The sequence below is a fragment of the Xenopus laevis genome, chromosome 9_10S, assembly GCF_017654675.1.
Source record: "Xenopus laevis strain J_2021 chromosome 9_10S, Xenopus_laevis_v10.1, whole genome shotgun sequence".
NCBI classification, from domain to species: domain Eukaryota; kingdom Metazoa; phylum Chordata; class Amphibia; order Anura; family Pipidae; genus Xenopus; species Xenopus laevis.
The window spans coordinates 31,940,406-31,951,312 of record NC_054388.1 but is presented as its reverse complement, the minus strand read 5'-3'; positions in this window follow the sequence as shown (position 1 = coordinate 31,951,312).

Sequence of the window (10,907 nt, the reverse complement as noted above, 5' to 3'; positions counted from 1 at the left end):
GGGGCAGTCCCAGAATATGTGTGTTAAGGTGCCCGGGTCTCCAGCAAATGGGTGACACTGCCTTATAGATCTTACTCAGTTTGGTTGGGTATCTATACCATTTTGTGAGTAGTTTATAGTTTAAGTTCTTGTAGTTTAGCACATTTAGAGGATTGTGTTTACGTCTTGTTGCCATTTGTCTTTGAGAATAGATAGCGGACCCGGTTTAAGATCTGTAAAGTGTTTGTATATCTTTGAGATTGTTTGTTTTGCGGGGTCTTTCTGGGACCAAATATGTTCCATGTTTGTGAGGGTGGGCCTGTTTTTATGGGGTGGGAATGTCACCTGTATGAAGTGCCGAATTTGCCGATATTTAAATCTATCCAAGTCTGACAGGGCATTGCCAGCTAACAACTCTTCAATATCTTTCATTTTGCCTCGATTGTAAAAGTGATTGGCACCAGCGTGCAGGTGAATGCCCCATCCCTTATAATTATCTAGGTCCAAGGCTGGTGTGGATTTGGGGTTGCCTATTACTGGAAATAAAGGTGAGGGAGAGTTAATCCATTTGCTTGATTTGGCAAGGGTGTCCCATGTATCTAGTGTGTATTTTAATTTGGCATCCGTTCTGTTCATTGGGGGTAACCATGGGGCCGCCCACAATGGGGTTACTAAGGATTCCTGTTCTATCCCTATCCACAGCTTGGTTTTCATGAAAAAGGCCCAATTTTGGCGTCTGTTTATAATCTTGGCTTGGTGGTATTTCTGCCAAGGCTTAGTCCGTTGTGCCTTAGTTGCGGTTAAGGTAGATCTTGCCAATCTTGGGTTTTTATCCGCCCAGATAAACTTTTTTGTGAGTGTGTGCATTGTTTGTAAGCTACCTCTGGGAGGGGGGTACGGGATAGCTTGTGAGATGTATAAAAAAAAAGGGGGGAGGATGTTCATCTTAAGTGTATTAATGCGACCTAGCCATGACAGTGTCTTGTTTGTCCAGTCCCTTAAGTCCGTTTTGATGGAATTCAGGAAGACTGTGTAGTTTCTATTAATGGTTTGTTTCATGTCAGAGAATATTTTTATGCCAAGGTAGGTAAAGCAGGTGTTGGATGTTTTAATGGGAAAGGAGGTAGTTGCAGCTGAGAACTCCTCTTGGGGAATTGAGACATTTTGAGCCACTGATTTCGTCAGGTTTATTTTAAAATTTGTCCAGTTCTACTATTAGGTTTGAAAGTGAAAACCTAGGGTTTCTTAAGAAGAAGAGTAGGTCGTCTGCCTATGCAGCGATTTTGTGTTCTTTTGGGCCAATTGTAATGCCATTTATGTTTGGTTGTCCCTAATCCTATTTAAGAAACTTTCAATTGATAGGACGAATAGGAGCGGGGATAGCGGGCAGGCCTGGCAGGTCCCATTTTGGATTCGGAAGGATTGTGTGTATTCGACCATTTACCCTGAGTTTGGCAGATGGACTGGTATACAAAGTGAATATCCATGATTGCATTCTAGGTCCTAAATTTATATGTTCTAGAGTGGTTCGTAAGAATGTCCAGTCCACCCTGTCAAAGGCTTTTTCCGCGTCAGTGGATAAAAGCATGAAAGGGATGGAGCGGTTTTGCAGTAGTGAATGGTGCTAAATAGTCTGTTTGTGTTGTCTCTGTCCTCTCTGTGTGTGACAAACGCCACCTGTTCTGGTGATATTAGGGAGGCTAAGACTTGGTTTAAGCTGGTGGCTAAAACCTTTGCATATAATTTGGTGTCAACATTGAGTAAGGAAATAGGCCAGAAGCTTCCCGGGTCAGTTGGGTCTTTGCCCTTCTTGTGTATTAAAGTTATGTGGGCCTCCAGGGCATCTGGAGGGATTGCCTTGGTGGTTGTGATGGAATTGGTAGCGGCAACTAGATGTGGTATTTAAAATGAGGCAGTCATTTTAGTTCTTTATAATGGTATATGGTAAAGCCATCGGGTCCGGGGGCCTTTCCAGATTTTGTTCTCTTGATAGCCAGTGTAAATTCTTCTCTAGTTAATGGGGAGTCTAGGACCTTTTTGACTTTGTCTGTCAGTTGTGGGGTTTTGGAGTCTTTGATCTATTCATTGCATGTGTGTGTTTTGTCGCTGATTTTATCTTGTGAGATATCGAAAGGGTGGAGCTGAAAGAGTTTAGTGTAGTATTGACAAAAGACTTCGCAATGTCTGTAGATGCATTTACTGTTTTCCCTTCTGGGGTTTGGATTTTAGGGATGTAGTTTCTTAGTTGCTTTTTTTTTAGTGCAGCAGCTAAAAGACGGCCGCATTTATTGCCGTGTTCGAAATAGAGTTTTTTATGAATTTCAATTGCTCTGACCATGAATGCTGAGTATGTGTCCCGTAATTCTTTCCTGGCTTGTGTCAATTCAGCTAGTGTGTGAGTGAATCTGGAATATTTATGTTGCGCTTCAAGGTATTGGATTCTGGTAAGCAGTTGTTGCAGTTTAGCGTTGTGTTCTCTTTTTTTTTTTGCTCCTATTTGGATTAATTCTCCTCTGATGACACACTTGTGTATTTCCTGGAAATAATTCTGAAACTTTTGGATTATGTCTTTCTTTGTGGTTAGAGCAGAGCCAGGCCGCGCTGGCCAGGCGCCCTAGGCAAGCCGGCCAGTCGCGGCGCCGGCTTAGTGTGCGCATGCGCGAATTGCCGCTCGCGTACGCGAATGGCCGCTTGCGCATGCGCGAATTGCCGTTCGCGTGCGCATGTGCTGATTAGATTCTTGCGCATGCGCACAAGCGAAAAAATACCACAGATAGTCGGGCAGAGAAGGGAACCGGACTAGAGGTAGGTGACAGAGGCGGTACGTGCCTGGCGCCCCCCCAGCTTTGCGCCCTAGGCACGTGCCTACTCTGCCTACCCCTAGTTCCGGCCCTGGGTTAGAGAGAGAATCATTACTTGACGTAAAACAGTGCATGTAATGGGTGCGTGATCTGACCATGTAATTGTATCTATTGTGGCATCCTTAAGGAGGTTGATATCAGCGTGTCGTATGAAAATGTATTCTAGTCTGCTGTAAGTATTATGTGAATGGGAGTAAAAAGTGTAATTGCTTACAGAGGGTTTTGTGAGGCACCAAGTGTCCACTAGGGTGTGGGTTCTAAGCTGTTTTTTAAAGGCTTCAATTTTCCTATGTGGTATGCTTGATCGTTTGTTGGAAGAATCCAGTATTGGTCCGAGAGTCATGTTTAGGTCACCTCCAATAATGAGCATGCCTTCTCATTAGGAGGGAGATAAACCGAGGCGAGAGTGTATTTACAGTCATTGATATTGCCTTTGACTAAGAGGAAATGCAGACTTGTCTGATTTGGTTTCTATGGAGGTGAAACCTAATGAATCTGCTATCATAATCATCCCCTGGTTTTGGTAGCTATGAATAATAGTTGAGAAACCTCTAAATCTATGGAGTGGAGTTTGTTGTTTTTTGAAATGGGTTTCCTGGATAAAGACTGTATCTAGCTTGAGTCATTTTATGTCCTGGGTGAGATTGTACCTTTTGATGAGAGCACTAAGCCCCTTTACATTTAGCGATCCGAACCAGATTTCAGTCATTATTCATTGTGGATGAGCGGGTCCAGTGGTTGATGTCCCGTATCTTGAAAATCTTACTTGCAGTATGGATGTAGGATGTAGGGAGTCCCAGGCAGGATGTCATGAAAGGAAGGTAAAGAGAGAGAATTGAGGTAGTGATGTGCAGGTCAGGTTTTCCTGACCCGCACCCGACCCTAACCCGCCCTGCTCCAGCCCACGCCCGCCCACACCCTTGCTTCTGGGGTCCTTATATAAACCCGCGCCACCCCGCCGATGACATCACAATGACGTCACAAAAGGGGTGGGGCGAGCAGACGCAGGACTATAAAACCGAACCTGGAAGTCGGAAGCTGGCATTTGAAGGTGGCGGGCGGGGAGAGCAGGAGAAGAGCTCAACCCACACCCACCCCCCACCCGAGAGGAGCAGTGCGAGGTTGACCCGAACCCGCCCGACCCGTGGGTCCCACGTGTATCGGGTCGGCCCACACATCACTAAATTGAGGTACAGACAAAATATAAATAACTGAAATAAGCAATACAGTTACAAAATATAATTGGGGTGAAATTGACCGAACACCGAATGTGAGATTTCCCCATGTCACACTCGTGGTTAACCCAATGGTTTAGGTTGGGAGTACGTGGGTTTGGCGGGCAGAGAGTACGTCAGCCATCCCCCCGTGCCCAAATTGCCATATTAACTTGGTGGGGATACCTCCTAGAATATAATTAAAGAATATACAGTGGAGCAACTAGTATCAGTTATTAATAGGGTAGGTCTACTACCAGCTTGCAGGATCGGCCAAAGGGAGTTAGAATGGGTTGTCTCATGGTAACCTATTTGGTTTCTTGAGGTATTACCCTTTGGTGTTTAATGATATGCCCGTTCATGGATTTCGGAGGGATATGTCCTCCAGGAGGGGAAGGGAGATAGCCTAGGTGATAGCTCTTGTTAACAAGTGGGCTCACACAATGTGGATGGTGACTATTAAACCCAGGGGTGCTGGAGGGATACGGATATGGGTGATTGGGGATCTATGGTGAAGCAAACAGAGACAGTATGCAAATACAAAATAACTATTAAACCGTATTATCCTCATGTTAAAAGTTTGTTGAGAGGGCCAAACGGCCAGTTGAGAAGTGGGTCCTCTTGTCGTTTCAAAAATGCCGTTTCAAAAATAGTGTACCGTTATGGACAGTGACATTGTTTCGAGTGACATTGTTTCGAGTGTTTTAGCCTTCGTTGTTGCTTTAAAGGCTAGGAGATTCCCAAAATCTCGTCGTCAGTTTCATGCTGCTTGAATCAAGTGCTGCATTGTGCAAGTGGACTCAAGCGTGTCCAATGGCTTCAGATGCGTGTAGTTAGTATATCTATAAGACCTGAGTCAATATCTTGGTAATCCGGCACAGGCATAGTTAGGTCTATTGTATTGTTAGTACCTGAAGTGTGAGGGTTTGTTTTTTTTCTTTTCTTTCTTTTTCCTCCTTCTCCCCCTGCCTTCGCTCCCTTCTCACTCCCCTCCATTTTGCTTTTCTCCCTCCTTGCATAGCTGTTTGGTTTCCTCCACGTGGTATCACTTTGGTAGCCTTATGTGAGCCTAAAAGTTCTCGACTTAGGTACGGGTTAAGTTTGCAAAAAGTCATGTCTCATTCCAGAGAGATATTCAAGTATGTGAATTCTATGGAATAGGCCTCTTGGCATTCGTTGCAGTGTGTTGATAGAGACCTTAAAGTCAGTCCATGCATCTTGGGGTGGATGGGCTGGAGGGCTTGTGCGTTCTGCTCTTGCATTGCCACTGCTCAGTCTCCAGAGTTTCCATAAGGTCTATGTTGTAGGCTAGCTCCCTCCATTCTTTCAGATCCATGGTGGGCAGCCCTAGGGCTTGGTTCTTTCAGACTATATTGTCTGCCTTCTTTCATGACAGTAAAAGCAAATGGGAAGTTCCACCTATAGGCTATGTTTTTAGCTCTTAGGACAGTGGTAAGCGGCCTTAGGGCTCTGCGTTGTTGGATTGTGAGCCAGGCCAGGTCCTGGAGAATGGACACTTCATAGTCCTGGAATTTGTAAAGCTCCATATTCCGTAGTGCTCGTGTTATGTCCTCTTTGATCGTGAATTAGTGGACACAGCACACCACATCTCGGGGTCGTTCCGTTCTGAACCTGGGAGCACCAAGTGTACGGTGTACCCTGTCCAGATCAAGTGGGTTGGTGGAGTCTTTACCCAGTATGGAATTAAAGATAGCTCTTAGCTGTCGCTGAGTTCATCTGTGGACATTGAATCCGGAATACCATGGATCCTGAGGTTGTTGCGGTGGCCTCTATTATCCAGAATTCCATATGCTTGCTTGCGGAGTAAGTATATAAACCTGTGATGGTCGTTGGATTTGTGCGTGAGTTGGTTGTGGGCCTGCTCCGCTTTGCCCGGCCTGTCTTCCATCTTGCTATGGGCCTCACCTATGCTGCGCAGTTCTGCTTTAATTTCTGCAAGATCTTCTGCGACTCTCGCAAGCGTTTTCGCCATTGCTCGATGGTCGGTAGAGTGGACAACAATGAGCGGATGTCTGTGCGCATAGAGGCTGTGCTGTATCCTGAGGCTGTCGATCCGGCTGGGCTTGGGCTGCGTGTGGCCATCTTGGACACGCGGGCCTCTGAGTGGTGGGAGGATTTCTTGCAGAGGAACGGTGACATTGTGCTTTGAGCGGATTGTGAGGCATTCTGTGGTGTCTGCTCCGCTTTTTTGTAGTGTTTCCCCATAATTGCAGGGACTCCCTTAGATAAATGCTTCTGGCAGTTCAGATCGGGAAAGTGTATCTAAAGCAACCTCTCAGTACGCCATCTTGCCACGCCCCCCGTTAGCGGGTAATTTTAACTGTAACTATTTGTAAGCTAAATCCACCTGAAAATCCAAAATACTCTTGCAAAATGCATGACTTTAGACCTCTGCCACAGCTTAAGAAGGTGCTGTATTGTATGATGATATAGAGCAGGGGTCCCCAACCATTTTAACCCATGAGCCACAAAAATAAAAAGAGTTGGGGAGCAATACAGGCATGCAAAAAGTTCCTGGGGTGCCAAATAAGGGCTGTGATTGGTTATTTGGTGGCCCCTATGTGGACTTTCAGCCTACAGGAGGCTCTGTTTGGTAGAACACCTGTTTTTTATGCAACTAAAACTTGCCTCCAAGACTGGAATTCAAAAATAAGCTCCTGCTTTGAGGCCACTAGGAGCAACATCCAAGGGGTTGGAGAGCAACATGTTGCTTGCGAGCTACTGGTTGGGGGATCACTGGTATAGAGTATGACATATCTATACAGTGGTGTAACTAGATATTACTAGGCCCCACAGCGAATTATTTTTCAGGCCCCCTAAATGTCTAGGCCTGTTTTACCAATATTTATTGAAATGGTATATGAATTAGGGTCTCATGGGGCCCCTATACCTCCTGGGCCCCCTGCATCTGCAGGGTCTGCTTCCTCTGTAGTTATGCCCCTATATCTATATAGTGACAATGATCTATCTGCTGTATATAATGGTACTATCTGCTGTATATAATGGTACTATAGTTGTCCATGGGACTCACAATTTTCTATAGGCACAAAAATGCCTCGTCTGTTTTTACTCTAAGATTTGGGGGGATGATTATGTTGATAATGACACAGAGTATTTTCCTGTTGATAATGATGTTTACACTCTATATTTATATGTTTAAATGTATTATGTATATGTGTTTATGCTCACCTTTGCTTAAACATATATGCAAGATGCATGTGTTTCCTGTTTCCATGGCTGCTAATTGTGCACATGATGTCTGAGTTCCTCTGTAAATCTTGCCCTGGGTGTGAAAGCAGCTTCAATACAAATTAATTATGTGTAATGTGTATGTGAAGAGATGGAGAGACAGGTATTTGGCATGTAACTCTGCTCAAGTAATGCAAGCCTGACATGTTACTTAGCTTTCTCAAATATGCTGCCCCCTCCCAGTGTCCAATAATACCCACACTCATACACAGGCCTTGGCATTTTGAATACATAAACTTTCTGATTTGAAGACAGTGTATGTGTATGTAGAAAAAATAGTGCCTCAACAAAAATCTCCTGTAAAAAAGGTCCCTTTTTAACCATAAAAATGAAAAAAATAAGCAGTCTTCTCCTCTCCTTTATCAATGACCTATGGTTCTTGTACAAGTAACCACAAGCTACTATCCTCCATACGCATAACTGGTACAGGTGGGCTGGGAGATGGTTTCCCATGCCATCACCCATTTCCCAGCTTTCTCCACCAAAATATCCATATGCCTCTGCTCCACTCTTGAGTTTTGTCCAAAGCAATAGTTGCGGGCAGCATGGGAGGATTTACAAGTGTAATGGCACTGGCCCAGTTAGAGGAGATTCATTTTCCACCTCTCAAGACCAAGACAAAGCTTTGGGCAGGTTTGATTCCTTCTGTGAGTTTGTTAACCATCAGCAGCAAGTCTAATGGCTGATAAGCCTGATGCCCAAAGAGCAAGGAGTAACACCAAGGTAGCATGGACCATATTGGTGAGGCCCACACAACATCAGGAACATATTCCAGCCATCCCTCATGGTATTCTTCCCACAGAGCTCTTAACAAGCTCAACAGATTCCGTCTAAACCTTTCACACACTCACACCATTGCCCTGCAGATGGTACAGAGTAGTGGGAGATTTCCTTACCTAATGAAATGTACAAAGCCCTGTCACTAGTTATGGAGGGGCATAGGTCCAAATTACACAAAAGAGCATTATCCAAGCAGCTGCTTGATCAGCTTTGTCTTTTGTAGGGGCAAACTTTAAGAACTGGTCAATATAAAGCAAAGCATATTACATCTGGAAGAGGCCCCTTGGATTAAGATTAAATCTATGGCCACAGCTCAAATGGTTCCCAATTGCAGATGGGGATGGGAACCACTTACTTGGTCTGGGGGCCTGGTCCTGGAACTGTACAGTTGGGCCAACTGACAGTTGGGCCAACTGACAGTTGGCTGGCTTAAACTTTAGTCCAAACTGCAACAGCCACTGTAGTACCACATCCAGATTTAGAAGATGCTTCTCAAACATGTGTAAAAAGATGGCTACATCATCTAAATAGATTAAGACAGTGTGATAGTTGAAATTACCTAAGCACTGCTTCACAAGTAATTGAAAGGTATGTTAAGTGTAATGAAAGCATCAATAGGTTTACCCTCTGTCATCAAGGCCACTTACCAATAGCCAATATCCAAAGTATGCAGCTCATCTTAAGGTAGCCAATAACTTCTTTATTCTAGGCAGTGGGTGCAAGCATTTAACCATTTATGCTCCATGCAAAATCATAACAATCCATCTCCATTCGGAACATCAGTGGCGTAACTATAGAGGAAGCAGACCCCGCAGTTACAGGAGGAGCCAGATTGTGGGGGTCTGCTTCCTCTATAGCCAATAAGAAAATTCCCTCCTCCCCAGCCGCTCTCCTACCGACGAGGAAGGGGGCTGCAAGTCGGGGCGGGATGTGGGCGGAGTCAGGGTGGAAAGTGGTTGTGGTGGGATGTGGGTGGGCTAGGGTTACCACCTTTTCTGGAAAAAAATGCCGGCCTTCCTATATATTTATCTTTTTCCCTATTAATAACATTGGGATCAACCATAATTTTTACCGGCAACATAATCGGAACATAATCGGAACATAATGAGCACTACCTTTGCTACTTATTTCATATCATTCATGAAGGATTCACATCTGTAATTTTAGCTGCCAGAGAGTGGGCAAGCCTGAAGTTCAGCAAGAACTGAATTTGGCATTGCTTTATTGAATGGAATGAATCCCTATGCATTTACAGTAATTCATAGGGATTAAAATAAATCAAAAGTGTCACCACTGTTATGTTGGCTAAGAGAGGGAGCTGCAGTTCAATAACATTTCCTTGATTGCAAACTGAAGCCCCCATCTTTCACATTTTCCTTTTTCATACTTTTCAGTACAGAATACAATAGTAATGCCAAAATGGTGCTTGGCTCATAGAAGATTCTGGGAGCTGTAGTTCTGCAAGAGATGTAGGAAAGTTGAACCTCCTTGTCTTAAGCCCATAGATTTGAATACAAGTATGTCATACAAAAACCCATCATTCAGAAAATGGGAAGGGCCATAGCCTCAATAGTAAGCAAATCATTTTTATTTTAAATCATGATTTCCCTTTTCTCTGTAATAATAAAACAGCACCTTGATTGTAACCAAGCTGTATGAATCTATATTGAAGGCAAAACAATCCTATTGTGTTGATTTAATGTTTCAATGATTTTTAGCAGATTTAACGTACGGGGACCCACATTACAGAAAGATCCCTTAAAGGGGCTGTACAACTTTAAATTAACTTTTAGTAAGGCTTAGAAAGCGATATTCTGAGACAATTTGCAGCTGGTTTTCATTTTTTTTTGTGTAATCACTTTTATTAATCCAGAAAAAAAACAAACAGTACATTTGTAGCCTTATAGAGCATTTGTTTTAGAAGGGGCCAGCGACACCCCTTTGAAAGCTGCAAAGAGTCAGAAGAAATAGGCAAATAACTATAAAAAATAAATAATGAAAACCAATTGAAACGTTGCTTAGAAGTGGCCATTCTATAACATAATAAAAGTTACCTTAAAGGTGAACCACCCCTTTAACCAAAAACCTATAATCCCAATCATTGTGGATAATAGATCCTATACCCGTTTTTTTAGGCAGTTTTAGGCAAGGGCGCTTTATTACTTCCGTTACACCAGCAACGTCACAGTTGAGAGGTGTAGTTCATGAAAAGCGTCAATGCTGCAATTTGAAACCCATATTCATTTGCTTTTTTTCCCGAGTGTTTCATTTGGTTTTTGTAAAATAAAAATGCAATGATAATAGTTTTCTGAAATGTCTCCAAGTGTACAGAAATAAAGTAAAGGCCATGATCCTATATATTTAATTGACATGTACACAGTCCTACAATTAGTTCCTAAAACATTAACATACAGACCTGAGCTGCAGTTCTTAACCGTATCTTAAACAGTGTCTGGCTTCCATTGGTGGGGGCCCAAACTTTTGGCTCCTTTGCTCGATTTCACTGGCAGGCTCCTATTCCCTGTTTGTGTTACTCTCTCACTGCATAATCTTGTTTCTGCCGCTCCCTTTACATTCAGGGCAGACGGTATGATTCAGCACTACCATGGTACAGGCTGTGTGGCACTGGGAGACACATTCTGCCCAGTAGCAAAGCTTTCCAGGTGGCACCACGCCTTTCTGAAGCATATTTACAGGGATTCGGTCATGATTTTTATGTTGTTGTTTTTATTTCCAAATTACACTGTTTACACTGCAAATAATTCACTCTACCATATAAAATGTTATTCCTGAACCAGCAAAT